The sequence below is a fragment of the Ovis aries genome, chromosome 17 (assembly GCF_016772045.2).
Source record: "Ovis aries strain OAR_USU_Benz2616 breed Rambouillet chromosome 17, ARS-UI_Ramb_v3.0, whole genome shotgun sequence".
NCBI classification, from domain to species: domain Eukaryota; kingdom Metazoa; phylum Chordata; class Mammalia; order Artiodactyla; family Bovidae; genus Ovis; species Ovis aries.
This window is the reverse complement of record NC_056070.1, coordinates 15,359,262-15,376,204: the sequence shown is the minus strand read 5'-3', so window position 1 is coordinate 15,376,204 and position 16,943 is coordinate 15,359,262. Positions and strand designations below refer to the sequence as shown.

Below are 16,943 nucleotides of genomic sequence, written 5' to 3'. Positions count from 1 at the left end.
AGACTACAGAATATGTGGATGTGCTGAGGAAGATACCATTCCTCATCAAAATACACTTGAGTTCTTAATAAATGAAAATTTAAATATTTACTTTATACTAGTAGATGCCTCAATTTTTAAAATCTAATGTGTTATGTGAATCTACAATAAAGCAAATGATTGTGAAATTCTTGCTTCTTAGAGCACCAAACAGTATCTTCTGAATTAGAACATCATTTGGGAAATATTGAGCTTTTAGCGTCTATGCAACACCTGGGTTGGTCCTGTTTCATCAATGATTTGAATACAAATATAGAGGATAAGGTGTTTCCCTGGTGACTCAGATGGTAAAGAATCTGTCTGCAACGTGGGAGACCCAGGTTCAATTCCTGGGTCAGGAAGATCCCCTGGAGAAGGGATTTGCAACCCATTCCAGTATTCTTGCATGGAGAATTCCATGGACAGAGGAGCCTGGTGGGCTACAGCCTATGGGGTCACAAAGAGTCAGACATGAGTGAGCAACTAATACACACACATACGCATAGAGAAAAAGTTTCTTAAATTTACAGGTAACACGAAGTTATATACACGAATCAGAAAATGTACTAAAAGACTTGATTCATGTTTTCCAAAGATTTTAAAAGCTATCATGGTAGACAACTTAATTAATATTCTGATCTAAGCTTTGGTTCTGATACTCAGTAGCATATGTATGAACAAGAAAGCAACTTCTATGGGGAAAAAATGTACAGGTGTTAGTTCTCTAAGATTTTAATGAGCCAGTATTTGAGGCAGCTGCTGACATTAACGCAGTATTAGGCTATATTAATAAATGTGCACTCTCCAATTCATGGGCTGTTAGTCTCACTTAATTCTCCCCAACTACATCTGGATCATTTGGTTTGGTTCAGAGGGACAGATTTTAGAGGAATGCTGAAAAATTAGAATCTGTGATCAAGAGAAGAATGAAGAGTGCAAGGGACATAGGGCTTATAATAGATTTAATAGATTGGCTTTGAGATTTATCTTGCCTAGGGAGGAATTTTTATAACCAAAAAAAAGGTATAAAATGCTTGAATTTATGTGTGTTTTTAAAAAATTACTTATCTGACCAAAAAACCCCAAAGAGTTTGGAAAACAAACAAGATATGCTTTAGGGAAATAAATAAAAGCCCTTGATTTTGCCCCCCCCCCTTTTTTTTTTTTTGCTCCAGATATGTTAGGGAAATTGAATACAGAGGAAATCTGTGTCCAGTATCTTATCTGAAATCCTTGGGTGTATCAGGGCATGAAGATACCCCACTGTACTGGCCATATGCTTCAGAGGGTGGAGGAGATTCTTAGGAATATTCAGGAACAAAGTTATATGGGAATGTCTCAACACAAAAGCTTCCCACATCTGAGAATGGTATTAGAAGAATAGCCAAATATTTTGTGTCCCAAGAATAACACATATCTTAAGAGGGAGGAAAGGAAAGAGAGAGAGGGAAGAAGAGAGAGAAAGAGAGAGTGTTAATGAATCTATAAAGGGCTTTAGGATCAGGGCAATGGATATTGCAGCAGAAAATGATATTGGGTCATACTGTTCTCATCAGGCAGCAAAATATCAGGAGATGCCATAATGAAGCTTGCCACTGAGGGTCAGACAACTGTGTGCATGGTCAGGTCAGAGGATAAATGAGACACAGGTCTCCATGGCCCCCGGCTTATGTTCCAGAATGTGATAAAAGTCCTCTAGGACATAAGTACTGCATAGAGTGGAGGGGAAAAGGGTGGAGAATGACTAGGAACTGATTGAGTTCAAACTAAAATAGAGTTTATATGGAACTGACAAGGATCAGTGAAAGTGGCGCTAGAGGTAAAGAACCCACCTGCCAGTGCAGGAGACATAAGAGCCTCAGGTTCAATCCCTGGGTTGAGAAGATTCCGTGCAGAAGGAAGTGCCAAGCCACTCCAGTACACTTTCCTGGAGAATCCCATGGGCAGAGGAGCCTGTTGGGGTATAGTCCATGGGGTCACAAAGAGTCGGACACAAATGAGGCGACTTGGCATGAGAAGGAGCATGTTTGCTGCCATGAGGCAGAAGAGAGGTTCCAAACCGATAAGCATAAGAAAATAACATTACATGTTCACATCTCTAAATTTCGTGACCAGTAGAATTTAGATCCTCCAACTGAAGGCAAGGAGAACCCTGCCCTCTACTTTCAACTGGTCTCTTGTACTTACATCCAGTCAGCACGTATGTGTATGTTAGTCGCTCAGTCATGTCCGATTATGCAACCCCACGGACTGCAGCCTGCCAGGGTCCTCTGTCCATGGAATTTTCCAGGCAAGAATCCTGGAGTGGGCTATCATTCCCTTCTCCAGGGGATCTTCCTACCCAGGGATCGAACCCAGATCCCCCGCATTGCAAGTGGACTCTAACTTCTGAGCCAGCAGGAAAGCCTTTTAAATGGTCCATTGTACTTATATCCATCAAGTAGCCAAGAAGGGAATTCTGGACAATCCTGGGATCAAAGCACATCCACTTGGATAGGATGGAATAAAAACTGTCCAGGACTATTTAATCAATTCAGGATCAGAAAAGACATTGTATGATGACATCACATTTTGTCCTGAATGTCTTGGGCAGAAATGGAAGCGGAGATCCTAAAAAGTGAAAATCCAACCCCCCCAAAGAGATTTGCCTTTTATTTCTTGAGCCTAGCCTATTTCATTTCCAAATAGTGGGGTCAAGTTTGTGTGACTCAACGATAACTTCTCATGGAGACTGGATAGGATGGCCCTGAGCAAACTTCTCATGGCAGGAGCCTCACATGTGTGCAGACTCTGAACCTGAGTTGAAAAACCCAGCAATCATGCTACTAGATTTTCTAACTTCCAAGCTTGAGCTCCCACTCCTTTGTCTGCTTTCTGCAACTATTGTAGGGTTCAACTGCAGTCTGAGTGTAGATATTACTCCTGTCATCTAGGTGAAGTCTGAGGCAATCTGTGTCTACAGGAAGTTTTCCTTGATTAAAAAAAAAAAAGTAACAGATAATGTGTTGAATATCTTTGTATGCTAGAGGTGATATTTAGTGGTTTATATGCATCATTCTATTTAATGTACCATAAGATATGTGTTAACAACTCAGATATGCAGATGATACCACCCTAATGGCAGAAAGTGAATAGGAAATAAGACTTTTGATGAAGGTGAAAGAGGAGAGTGAAAGGCTGGCTTATAATTCAACATTCAAAAAACTTAAGATCATGGCATCTGGTCCCGTCACTTCATGGCAAATAGATGGGGAAATAGTGACAGACTTTATTTTTGGGGGCTCCAAAATCACTGCAGATGGTGAATGCAGTCATGAAATTAAAAGACACTTGCTCCTTGGAAGAAAAGCTATGACCAACTTAGATAGCTATTAAAAAGCAGAGACATCACTTAGCTTACAAAGGTCCATATAGTCAAAGCTATGGTTTTTCCAATAGTCATGTGTGGATGTGAGAGTTGGTCCATAAAGAAGGCTGAGTGCCAAAGAGTTGATGCTTTTGAACTGTGATGTTGGAAAAGGCTTGAGAGTCCCTTGGGCAGCAAGAAGATCAAACCAGTTAATCGTAAAGGAAATATTCATTGGAAGGACTGATGCTGAAGCTCCAATACTTCGGCTACTTGATATGGACAGTCAACTCATTGGAAAAGACCCTGATTCTGGGGAAAGATTGAAGGCAGGAGGAGAAGGGGACGACACAGGATGAGATGGTTGGATGGCATCAGCGACTCAATGGACCTGTTTGAGCAAACTCCAGGAGATGGTAAAGCACAGGGAAGCCTGGCATGCTGCAGTCCATAGGGTTGCAAAGAGTCAGACACGACTCAGCAGCTGAACAAGGTATGTGTATGTCCTGTGTACAAATGTGGATATGTGTATAAGAGTGTATGTTTCTTTTTTACCCACGTGTGTATTATATATCTGTGTATGTGTGTATAAAGAAGGGACACACACTGTCATATATATTGGCTTTGTGGCCAGAACCACCTCAATTTTCTCTCCTTAGAAAATATATATGTATACATTTATAAACACGTATAAAGTCACAGGTAAAGAATCTGCCTGCAAAGTGGAAGACACAGCAAATGTGGGTTCTATCCTTAGGTGAGGAATATGCCCTAGAGAAGGAAATGGCAATCCACTCTAGTAGTCTTGCTTGAGAAATCCCATGAACAGAGGAATTTTGCAGGCTATAGTCCAGTGGTTCCCACAAAGCTAGATACGACAGAGTGACTGCGCATATATATATATATATATATATATATATATAGTATATAAATTTATGTAAGGTGCATATATATATTATATATATATAAATTCATTAATATAAATACATATATATATACAAATTTACTTTAGGACAAGAAAATTGAGTTTAAATAATTTGACAAGATCACTATGTGAAGTACTTTGCTTGCTTCAGTGGGTCAGATTTTAGAGGAATGCTGAAAAACTAGAATTTTTCGTTAAGGAGAAGAATTAAGAATGAGAGGGATATCGGGATTATAATATATTTAATAGGTTGGCTTAGAGACATCTCTTGTCTGGTGAGGTGTTGCCATGACAACTGCATCCAGCTCCTGAAGATCAAGATGGCCAGCACCACTCACCCCAGCAGCTTAACCTGGCAGAACTCTCAGGCTGTTCTGTAGCAGAGTGTCTCTGGGGATCCACCTTCCGATAGGGAAGGTAGATTTCCCACAAGTTCCAGAGGGCACATGTCTGGGCAGTTCTGCCAGCAAGGAACCTCAGCAATTTCTCTACTATCCTGTAAAGATCTGGTTTTGCCCCCTCCATGGAGGTCTGAATCTCAGGTTTGAAGGCAGGAGGGAGGAAACTCTTGCTGAGGGCTCTGTCTCAGCCCTGGAAAAAGTGACTATTCCTTCTGTCCATTATTCTTTTTTAAAAAACATTTTTTTATTCGTTTTGGCTGCACAGGATTTTAGTTGCAGCCTGCAGGATGTTCACTTGTTGGAGCATGTGAAATGTTAGTTGCTGGCATACAGGATCTCGTTCCCTGACTAGGGATCGATCCCAGGTCCCGTGTTTGGATCTAGAGTCTTAGCCATTGTCTCATCAGGGAAGTCTGCACTATTCTCATATTATTAGTTATTCCAATTCTCCCTTACAATTGATCATTCCTTACACTAAACTTTCTCAGTTCAAATTAATGTGTGGTTTCCATCTCCTGATTAGATCTTGACTGAAAGAATAATGAAAACCTTCCTTCTCCGTGAGGCAATACACAGTCCTATTTATCAAAATGAATAAATCATCTCATTTTCATATTTGAAAACTATAAGAAAAACGAGCAGATTATTTGAACCTCATCTCTGATATAAAATTTAAATGTCTGCCCATCTTTAATCTTCCTTGCTCTCAATTAATACACTGAAGCATTTTTTAGGATGGCATCTGAAACACAAATCAGGATCATGGAGTCAAATATGAAAGAGTTAATTTTATGAAATACTGTTCTCTTCTTAGGATTCTTGACTTCCAGATCCACAGCTCTTGGATACTTTTTTTAAATAACAAATCGCATATGAAGCTTATTTCCTTCTTGAGTTGGGGATATTGTAAACCAATGAAGTCATTTGCCAGATCAATAATAACTAGATTGTATTCTTGTAACACGCATAACTCAGTAAGACAAAATAAGATGCTGTGTATCCCAATGAAAACTCACTGCATGAATAAGTCTTTTACACCGTATAAACACTGTAAATTTTCCTTGTTCAAAATGAGCATCAATTGGTTTGATTGTATAATAAAATAAAGGTAGCAGATGTTCAGAGAGAGGAAAGAAATGCATATTTACATGCTCAAAAACAGTATCTTTCTAACAATCGAGAGTGAAAAAATCCCTCTGGAAATATCATAGTTCTTGGGCCTAAAAAGTTATATTCATTGGAACTGGAAGCCCATAAGCTTAGTGGTACGCTTTGTTCTATGGTTTAACTCTGCTGGTACCATACCACTTCTTTAACGAACTGCAAATCTGGTAAATATGAGTAATTTTCAAGTAAATGAATTTTATGCAAACTATTTCCACTGTCACACGATTAATTCCCCTTTAGCATTATAATCTATTACATTTGTGGATGATAAGCAGAAAATAAAATGGAACCTTTCTTTCTGATGGAGCTAAATCCATTAGTGAAACTTCAAGCTGTGTAGCTAAAAAGGTCACTTTACTTCATTGTAATGTGTTCTTTTTTCTTAATTTTAGAATTGAATTGTAGAGTCAGCATTAAAAGAATAATAATTTAAGAAAAGCTCCCAATGATGCTCAGGAATGTTTGTTGTTCATTGCTGAGCACTTTTTCCTCTTTAGATCTTCAAACATTACCCAAACTTTAAAATGCATAGGTTTTTCTGTGGCCTTAGCAAATGTTTCAATAATTTCATGTTGGATAAAATTACCGAAACATTTCTGAACTATTTTAAAACTATAGGAAAAAGTCTTATCTGTTCCAGAAAGAAACTCTCCCGCACTGAGACAACAGACGCTCAAGATAAAAGACATCGATGTAAGTGCAGATGGGTCCACCAGGGGGAACCTCAGAAAAGACCCCCAAGAGCCAGCCACAAGGCTATGGATGCCCCCATTCTACACAAAGGTCTAATATGGGGAAGAAGAAGAAAAGTCTGTGTGGAAGTTTTCTTTGGAGAAAATTGCACCCTGTAACTGAAACCTAGGGAGAGGCTCTTCAAGGGGGTTGCTCAGAAAGTGTAACGTGTGCCTGTGTGTGTGTGCGTGCTGAGTCACTTCAGCTGTGTCTGACTCTGCCACCCTATGGACTTCAGTCTGCCAGGCTCCTCGGACACCTGGGAACCCTGCAAAGTGTGACTGCTGCAGGTTATTTGTGCTGGGTGTTGGGGGAGCATGCTGGACCAGGGTCTGACTTCTTCCTGAAAACTCTAAGGAGAGAGAGATGGAATGAATAACTGCTCTGGCAGCATAATCATGGGTGTTACTGATGGGTTGGAATCACCCTGGTTCTCTGAACAGAGAACTCATCAGAACAAATCTGTGGGTGTTTTTTGTGAATCAGATATGGAAGAGCTGGACAAGAAGGACTATTGCTTCAAGAACAAAAAGGCACAGGCAGAGTGGTTTCACCAGCTGGATGGATGGAACCCTTTCTCCAAGTCAGTGCCATTGTTATCAGAGGGAACCTTCTAAAGAATCTACAGAAGTGTCCATGGAAGAAAAAATTTTGTAACCCCTCCTGTGAAGACAAAGAATAACAAAGTAAGCTGTGATGCTGTCACTCAAAAAAGAATGGTCTCCATGGGAAGATGGGGAGAAAAGGGTACCCTCTTGCACTGCTGATGGGGAAAAAAAAAATGATACAGCCACTATGGAGAAGAGCCTGGAGATTCTTTAAAAAAACTAACAATACAACTATCATATGACCCAGCAACCCCACTACTGGGCATGCACCTTCAGAAAAGCATAATTCAAAAAGACACGTGTACTCCAGGGTTCATCATGGTACAACTTGCAGCAGTCAGGCTATGGAAGCAACCTAGATGTCCGTGGACAGATGAATGGGTAAAGAAGACATGGTACCTACATTATTAAGCCATCAAAGGGAACAAAATTGGGTCATCTGTAGTGATGCGGATGAACCAAGGTCTGTCACACTGAGTGAAGAAAGTCGACAAGAGGAAAACAAATATCATACATTAACATATATATACAAACTAGAAAGGTGATTCTGATGAACCTACGTGCAGCACAGGAATAGAGATGCACACACAAATGGACACGCGGACACGACGGGGCAGGTGGGGGCGGGGCGCGAATTGAGAGAGTAGTGTTGACATATACGTGCTACCACGCGTAACACTCACAGCTAGTGGGAAGCTGCTGTGTAACACAGGGAGCCCATCCCAGTGCTCTGTGATGACTTAGAGGGGTGTGATGAGCAGGGGAATGGAAGGTCAAGAGGAAGGGGATATATACTTACAGCTGATTCATATTGTGGTACAGCAGAAACTAACACAACCTTATAAAGCAATCACCCTTCAGTTGAAAGTTTAGTTAATTTTTAAAAAGAAAGAATGATCTCCATGCCCTGACGCTCCCTCCCCCTCTCGTCCTGTTTTGACTCTGGTAGGGTTGGAAGCAACATCAGGGAGGGAAGGAGGGAAGAAGGGGCTGGCATGAAGATGGAAGGGACTGATCAATTCCTGCAGGTAGGTGACCCTCCAAAACTGTGCCTCAGCTGGAGGAGGGACCAAATAAAGATTGAGTATGGACTAATATATTAGACTAGACACCTAGTTTCTGAATCGAGACTGTATTTTTTTGTATAAAGTGATCCTAGGACTTCTTATTATCCAAGAGTAATAAACTTGTTGAAAGTTTCGTCCAGTAATGGAGGAAACACTTCTCCTACTGAATATATTTTACTTGGACAGTGAAAACAAAGTCCAGTGGGTTTTATGGTTACATTCTGGCGGTTGTACTTTTTCAGTTACATATCCTATTTACGGAATTCTTTAATATGAATCTGAGAGCCCCTGAATATAGGTGTGTAGGAAAAAATGGTTTATATAAATGTATCTATGTTAATGCCCAAAGAGTTATGGGTTTTCACGATTAGAATGCAACACATTGGGGCCTCCCTGGTAATCCCGGGGTTAAGACTTCACATTCCAATGCAGGGGTGCCGCTTCAATCACTGGTCGAGGAACTAAGATCCCACGTGCCTCATGGCCAAAAAACCTAGGCATAAAACAGAAGCAATGCTGCAAGAAATTTAATAAAAAAAAGCCTTTAAAAAAATAATGCAATATATCAAGGAGGCAGCACCTATAAGGTGAAGATTTGATGTATTTACAGCTCAACTTTTTACAACAATAATAATGGTAATAGCTAATAGCTGAGTACTTCTTTGGTGCCAAAGAAATGCCATGTCCTGAAGGCTTTATAGTGGGAATGTGCATAAATGCTCTCATCAGCCCTAGGGGGTAGGTAATATATTCTCCCCACTACTCTTCTCTAAAGAGAAGGCAACTAAGGCGCAAAGGAGGTGACGGAGTAACTCACTCAACGTCGCTGAGAGATGGATGTAGAAATGAAACGCTCAACTCATCTCAGTGACAGCCACAGAGAAACAGAGGTGAAGACGATACACATGTGCACTGTGGAACTCCAGCCCTGGCTGCCGGGGAAGCTCACATGAAGCCTCCTCTACCTTCAGTTACATTCTCCGTCACCTACTATCCAATCTTGCCCGTGAAAGCAACAATAGATGTTAGACCTAGTACAGGTGCAAAAATGGCTTGTAGTTTAAGCAATCGGGGCAGTAAACTTCAGAAGAAATGACTGAGATATTCATTTTTCAGTCAATTTGTTTCATTGAAACTAGAATTGTTTATTGGATAGAGTAAAATACAACTGATAGCATTCGGCCAGAGTATATGTCCCGAAATGAGCAATCTAGGAGACTGGAGGGGCACAGTGAAGGCTCTCCTTGCTAATAAGCCTCTTACCAGTTGGAGGGATTCTAACGTCATGTTGCCATAAAGATGTTAAAAGAGTCAACATGAAGAGTGAAAGTGGAAGTGCTTAAAAGGTGTTCAGGAATATATTTGTAATCTATTATTGTTAAGTCAAAATAGAATCCTCAATGTTTCGAAGTTTTAAAATGCTTTTTATTAATCCTAAAATAGAAAGTGGTCACATCACTCATCAGTGATGCAACTTGGACAAAATACACGCTTAAGTACATAGAAAAAACCTAAGGGAATGTTCTATTCCCCATACATTCAATTTTCCAGTCTATAAAAATTATACATGCTTTTTGAATAATGTAAAAATAAAGAATATAGAAATCACCTATAATTTTACCAGTCCAATGCAAACATTATTAATATCTTATGCTCTTGTTTAAAATTAAAGATCATATGATATAATCTCATCTGGAGTATTTTGGAGTATGTTCTTTCAAATCATACTTTTGACTGTACATTTCCTATTGTAGAGCAATACATATGTTCTTTGTTCCCCTTTTCCTGATTCCATTGCTTTTTTTTAATACATTTTGTACATTTTTATCAAGGCAAATAGGACAGCAAATAAGCCCTCAAAAAGCTGAACAGTTACTCCTTACAAAATCAAAGAGATAATTTACACTCAAATCAATAATATATATGCAAATATATTTCTGGAGTCTCAGAAGACTTTGAGAATACTAGGCAGACCCTTTTTAAAATAAACCTTCTGACTAAATAGTGCATATACTCCAACCATCCCACTGAGCTCCTGAGGCTCTTTCAGATGGACTGAAGGACCTTTCAGCTTCTGGACCCTCAAGACCTTGCAGAATTGTCCAGGCACTAGTTAAACATTAACTACCATAACTACCTAAGGGTACCTCCATCACTCTACACAGATCCCCTGCAATCCGATTAGCAACATTTGGCAAAAGAAGAGTGACCTTCATCTTGTGGCTCACTAGCGATTCAGAGAGTGAAAGAGCCCAATGGGCCATCAGAGGTCACCAAGTTTATACCTCATTTTACATCTCAGGAAAATTAAGGACCATGAAGGTTAAGTGACTTGGCTGAAGTGACACAATGCTGAGAGAGGGGCATATTCTGACTGGCAGGAAAAGGCTGCTTCCACCTTTCCTGGAAGGAAAATACCATCGCCAATTATTTATACTAAAAGAATATCTTCTTGCTTCTATTGTATCATGTTTCCTTATCTGCGGAGAACAAATCTGGAGACCAATTTAGAATCTCATATATTTGGTCTCTTGAGACTAAAAATTTTGTTGTCGTAGTTTAGTAGCTAAATCATGTCTGACTCTTTTGTGACCCTATGGACTGGGGTCTTACAGGCTCCTCTGTCCATAGCATTTCGGAGGCAAGAGTACTAGAATGGGTTGCCATTTCCTTCTCCAGGGGATCTTCCTGACCCAGGGATCAAACCTGCAACTCCTGTATCGGCAAGTGGATTCTTTACCACTGAACCACCAGGGGAGCCCTTAAATATTATGGGAGCCCATAGAAAAATCACTGATTCTATAATATTCAGGTAGCCACAACCCAACTTCATGCATTGATCACCACCATATTTTATTTGAGAGACTGAATTCTTAAAGATTGAGAAAAAAAGCTAAAACATCCTTCAGTGTTTTTTGCAAAGAGATTTCAAAGCTAAAGATTGTTATTAACACAGGTCACAGTTGAAGAGGTAACAGCTTGTGACTCTGAGCAGGGGTAAGTTTGCAGAGAAGCCCAGAGGAACAACTTTGAAAGGTAAAAACTAAAAACTGTCTCAAATTCCTCTGTAGTTGAAGAAGGAATTCATAGGGCCTGGACTCCATCTTAGCCTGTTCATGGTGATCATGGTCAGCCACCTTTCCAATGGACTCTGAACTCTGTGTTTAGTGCCTATGAAAACAACAGAATGATAAGACCCCCTCCAGACAGGGGAACTTTGAAGATCATATCTAGGTTACTCATCACCTAAGAGAAAACATACACTAATCACCCCTTCCTCCAGACAGGCCATACACTTTTCTGTATCTATCAGAGTGTAACCTCGGGTTTATTGATTATTGGCTAACTGTTTGACTGTTTGAGCACATGAGCACATAGCACGTGAATGATAGAGCTATTGGGATTGTATTTTCCTTGGTTTATGCAAGTCTCAAGGAATTTGGAGTGGTGGGTTCAGACACGTGCACATGAGGTATAAAAGATTTTCACAAATGCTGGTCGGGGTCCTTGGCTAAGAGGAGACTCTGCCTTGGGCCCGCCGGTGTAATAAACTGCACTCCACTATCTGCACGGTACTTCTGAGTGAGTTTGTTTCCCAGAATGCGTGGCTACAACATCGTGACTGCAGGACTCTCTCCCTGAAATACTTAAAAACTGAAGAACCAAGTCATTCACACCAGTCACTCCAAAGCAATATTTCCAGCATGCAGCACTGAGAGACTGATGACTTGATGGCAAATGAGTGAACATTCTAAGCTGTGATCTGAGTATTCTAAGCTTTTCTGTCAACAATGCAACAACAGTCAAAACACTTCAAAGAATATCAACATCCAAACAGAACACTGCTCTGTTTAAAACAGAGAACCAACAAGGACCTGCTGTATAGCACAGGGAACTCTGCTCAAGATTCTGTAAGGACTTAAATGGGAGAAGAATGTGAAAAAGGATAGGGAAAAAAACCGTTTAAGTCATCCAAGGAAAAATCTCCTTCTTGAAGTAAGTGATAAAATCAATATATAAATTAGTTAGAGAAAAGGTCAACCCAGATGGGTCTATCTTGTAGAGGAAAGACAATATGGCATGAAATTAATGTGTTGAAACTTACACTATGTATTAATGGTAAAGCATACCTGATTGCCTCCATGGCAATCCATCTAAATTGTTTAATCTGGAAAACTTTTCTGTTATTGATAAATACTTTAGTATAAAGCAGTTACCTTGATCAAGTGCTCTATAGATACATTATGCTGCACTCTACAGAATCCTAAAAACTGTCATCATTCTAGACTGCATATTTTCAGCATAACAGGGTGGGAGCAAATAGAATATACGCTTTTTCCATTTAACATGCTGACAGAAAATCATTCTAAAATGTATTAAACTTTATGAGGTCTTCCTTAAAAGTACATTGGGCATAATGTCATTTTCCTGATGACCCAGAGTTATTATGATGAATATTAATTATCACACTGGGCTGCAATAAAATCATGTCTGTGAGATCCTCAGAAACGTATTCTTCCTATGGATGCTAGAATGACTGAATGTCAGCATTAAAGAGGACTTGAGAGCTTGACTAGATTTTTCAGTTACAAATGAGGAGGCTAAAGACGAGACAGGAAGAATATAATGTAATGTGTAACAGTGACCTACCTCAGGTCCCCCAATTTCTTCAGGGTCCTTTCTGTGGTAGGGAAGAACCTTTGTCTTCCACTACAAGTAAATCACTAAAGGGATGTTGCCTGTAAGCTTAACTTCCATTGTATGTAAGGGCCCATCTCTGAATCCTGCCTCTCAGGTAATGAGCATTACAATACTTTTGTTTAGCTTTGACCAGGCCCACCTGTTAATGACCAGGAGGAGGATGAAATTAACACATCGCCTTTGGAGGCAGACGGGAACCAGGAAATGTTTGACTTTATTCTCTCCCCTTTTAGTATAAAAGGAGCCTGAATTCTAACTCACACAAGATGTTTCTTTGGGACGCAAGTTCACCACGTTTGCGGTTTGCTCACTTTTTCAATAAAATCACTGTTCCTCGTCCCAACAGCTTGTCTCTCGATTACTGGCCTGTCACATGCAAACAGTGTGAGCTTAGAATCAGTAGCATTTCAAACACTCCGCACTGTTCACCACAACCTGGGCTTTTCGTTATTCCTCTTTTTGTTAATAGTTTTTCTCTACCCTTCTTGTTAGGGCCTATGTTCACCCTCCTCACTGTGGCTGGTTATTCGATCTCCTCCAGCCCATGACAGTGCCCTGTGGTGATGACCAGTGCCGTTCTGTCATAGAGGGAGGGCATAGGAAGCCCATGTTCATCAGAGGGTGAGGGGTGGAAGTCAGGATCTGGAGAACACTCAGGGAAAATAGCAGAGCAAGTGAAAATGCAGAGGGTGAACTAACTGAACCTCACTCAGGGGGGTCTAACCAAATGTTGGAGCCTAAGGTGCAGAGCCAAAGTGCAGAGAGGAAGCAAGAACCAAAAAGATGCCAAGGAGGAGGATGGTCCACAAGCCGAGAGCCATGGGAGGCAGACAAGGGGAATGTGAATGGCAGGGGTACTGCGCTGTCTGTTATCTCCTGTCCAGCATGACTATACAGTAAGTTCCCTACGTAAGAACCTTCAAGTTGTCAGCTTTCAAAGATGCTAATATGTGTTTCATAAATGTCTGGTGTGAGTGAAACTGCAGCTTGCCCTCAACTCCCCTTGCAGGCAGTCTTTCAGCTCTTCTCTCTTTCCTCCAGTAAATAACTCTTCTTGCCTGTGCACTTGATACCAGCCCCTGTATGCCAACTGCTATACTGTACTACTGTACTTTTCAAGGTTCTGTACAAGATTAAAAATGCTTTCTTTTTCTGTTTGTTTTTTATGTATTATTTATGTGAAAAAGTATTATAAACCCATCACAGCACAGTACTATATAGCCGATTGTGTTAGTTAGGTACCCAGACTAACTTTGTTGGATTTACGGACAAACTGGACTTACACATGTGCTCTCAGAATGGAATTCATTCCTACGTAGGGGACTTACTGTACTTTAAAAGTAAATAGAGCTGCAGGGATGGAGGATGCCTGCTTCCTTTTATAGCGCCTCAATCAATTCAAGTTTGAACCTGACTTAGAGAACTCATGCTTTAGATAGTGAGACATGGATGTCACAGAGATCTGGGTGAGTAAACTGTTGGTCTGTCTTAACTGAGGAGAACAGGTTTGGGGTATAAGGTCTGGGGCTGTGGCAGTTCTTGAGTCTTACTTGTTCACTTCCTGAGAATAGCTTTTCCTGGCTTTGTCCCTGAGCCTCTGAGGGATCTACTAAATTCCAGGTGGGTGAAGTGTTCCCTTCTGCTTTGGTTCCCATGTAAATAAACAGATAAGGCAACAGCCCAATGTAGTAAGTAGTGGGGTAAATGGCATTCCCGCACAAAGAAGCCAGCTGCATTGGAGCCTGTTCTAACGGAACAGTGAATTCCCACTGTAAAAAAACAAAAAACACCCTTTCGTCTAAAATGAGATGCCTGGGGGCCTTGGGGGGCGAATGACTTGTCCAGGTTTATACAATGGCAAGGCCATTGACTATGATTAAAACCATCAAGTGTTAGGGGCTTCCCTGATAGTCCTGCGGTTGGGACCCCATGCTTCCAATGCAGGGGGAATAGGTTCGATCCCTGATCAAGGAACTAAGATCCCACATGCCACACAGGGAAAAAAAAAAAAATTAAGAAAAACAAAACAAACCCCATCAAGTGTCAGAGCTCTGCACTCCCAGTGGTGGCCACAGGACAGGTTATTATCACCTCAGAGAGGAAACGCTCCCTGCCTCGTGGGCAGGGGAGGGTCCATGGTACTTTCTCCCTCCTGTTTTCTTGTGGTGGCTTTGCTGCACTGTCCGTAAGACAAATTGGTATTCTCTGTAGGAACAGACAGGATGATTCATGCTGTGTGCTACATAATTAAGGTCTGTGAACTCAAAATGAGAAAGCCAGGATGTTAGTAATCTTGGTAGGAAAGTGGCTCACGGAAGCAGCCATACTTCATTCTTTATTTGAATCCCTTTGAGGTGGGAGAGTTAAACTGCTCTGAGATAAGGGATCTTACCTGAATAGTAAGAGTTCTTTTCAAGATTTTTCTCCCCTACCTCTCTCATCTCTATCATGAAATATATATGTGTGTGTGTGAATTTTTAATTTCACAGCCAAGAAACTAGGTTTTCCTCTCATCTCTTGTGCTTTAAAGTGTTAGGGGAAGCACACGATTGAAACCGCCCACCCTGGCCAGGTACCATAGTAACCATTTGCATGAGTTGTTTTATGACAGGAGATCCTGATAAGGAATACGGAACTAATAAGCCACCACCAACCGGAAATTTCGCGAAAGGTCTAAAGGAGACAGCGCGTGTCCGTCCACTTCCCGGAATCCCTCTCGCTAGCATCCATCTTGGCTGAGCGATGCGTGCGCCACCAGGAAAGACTGTGAATTAGAATGATTGGCCAAAGACCACCCGGAAACTAATCCCATCACCATAAAACCCGACATTGCGAGCCATGCGGCAGTGCAGTTCTCCTGGGTTCCCTTACCCTACTGCTCTCCACCCGGGTGCCATTTCCCAATAAAATCTCTTGCTTTGTCAGCACATGTGTCTCCTCAGACAATTCATTTCTGAGTGTTAGACAAGAGCCCAGTTTCAGGCCCTGGAAGAGATCCTCCTTCCTGCAACAAAAGTACTTGTTCAAACCAAACAATGATTGAGCTTCTACAACAGACCATAGGACCAAGCACTTCAAAGCCACATATGAAGACTACATGGATGTCACTTTCTTAAAAGCTCATAGTCTAGGAAAGACAGATATAAATAATTTACACAAGCACTTACTTAACTAGCTGTGTCTCTGTGGCTAAACCATGTAAATTGCATAAACACGGTGTCTTCAAGTGTACAGTGACAATAATAGTACTTATCTTGCTAACGCCATCATATTTTTAAAGTCAAAGTATATAAATCCCTGAATGGTGGGTTTCGTGCCTGTTAGGTACTTAATAACCACCAGTAAGTGACAACACAAGTGAATAAATATTCGAACCAAGGAAAGATGACAGTGAGTCAGACACACAAAGGGAAGAGAAGGCTACTCTTCCCACAAGTGCACATTTTTTGCTTTGTGGCTGCCCAGCAGGCACACATCCTTTCTTTGGCAACAACATCCAATTTCCTTGGACAAGCCCCCCATCTCCTGTGCTCAGCCCATGTGTTTCTGAAGGAGTTCACACCATTTCTGACTGCTTGGCATCACAGGCAGTCTTTTCAAAGCTTCAGCAGAGCCTGGGTTACAAAGGCAGCCTAAATACTAAATTATATTGCACTAAAAATGGAAAGAATGGTGCATTTTTCTTCCGCCAATTTTCTGAGATTGCACATAAGTAAGTGGGGGGAGAGGGAAGGGCAAAAAGATGAGGCAGGAAACTGGATCTGAATTGTAAAAATGTCCAAGGGGTATTTTTAGGCAAGGATTTGCTAATATTCTACCATTAAACTGTTCGCATTTGTGATGGAAGTCCTTTCCGTTTCCCCAAACCTGTTGTTATTTGTATTACACACAGAAGGTCTTGTGTGAGTGTTTCTGTTTGTTTGTTTTTAATCTGTGTTGACACAGAGTAAAAGGATAGTACGCAAGGATGGGCACACT

General features: G+C 40.9%; 1 protein-coding gene across 13 annotated transcripts in view; it reads right to left on the bottom strand.

Annotated features, from left to right (window-relative positions):
• Positions 1-16,943, bottom strand: part of INPP4B (inositol polyphosphate-4-phosphatase type II B) — an 887,198-nt gene that overhangs the window by 557,060 nt on the left and 313,195 nt on the right. The window contains exon 5 of one of the 13 annotated variants that reach the window (XM_060400644.1): positions 1,851-1,971. The exons of the other annotated variants lie outside the window; for them this stretch is intronic. The gene's annotated coding sequence lies outside the window, so the exon portion shown is untranslated. The remainder of the gene's footprint in view (positions 1-1,850; positions 1,972-16,943) is intronic. 13 annotated transcript variants of the gene reach the window in all.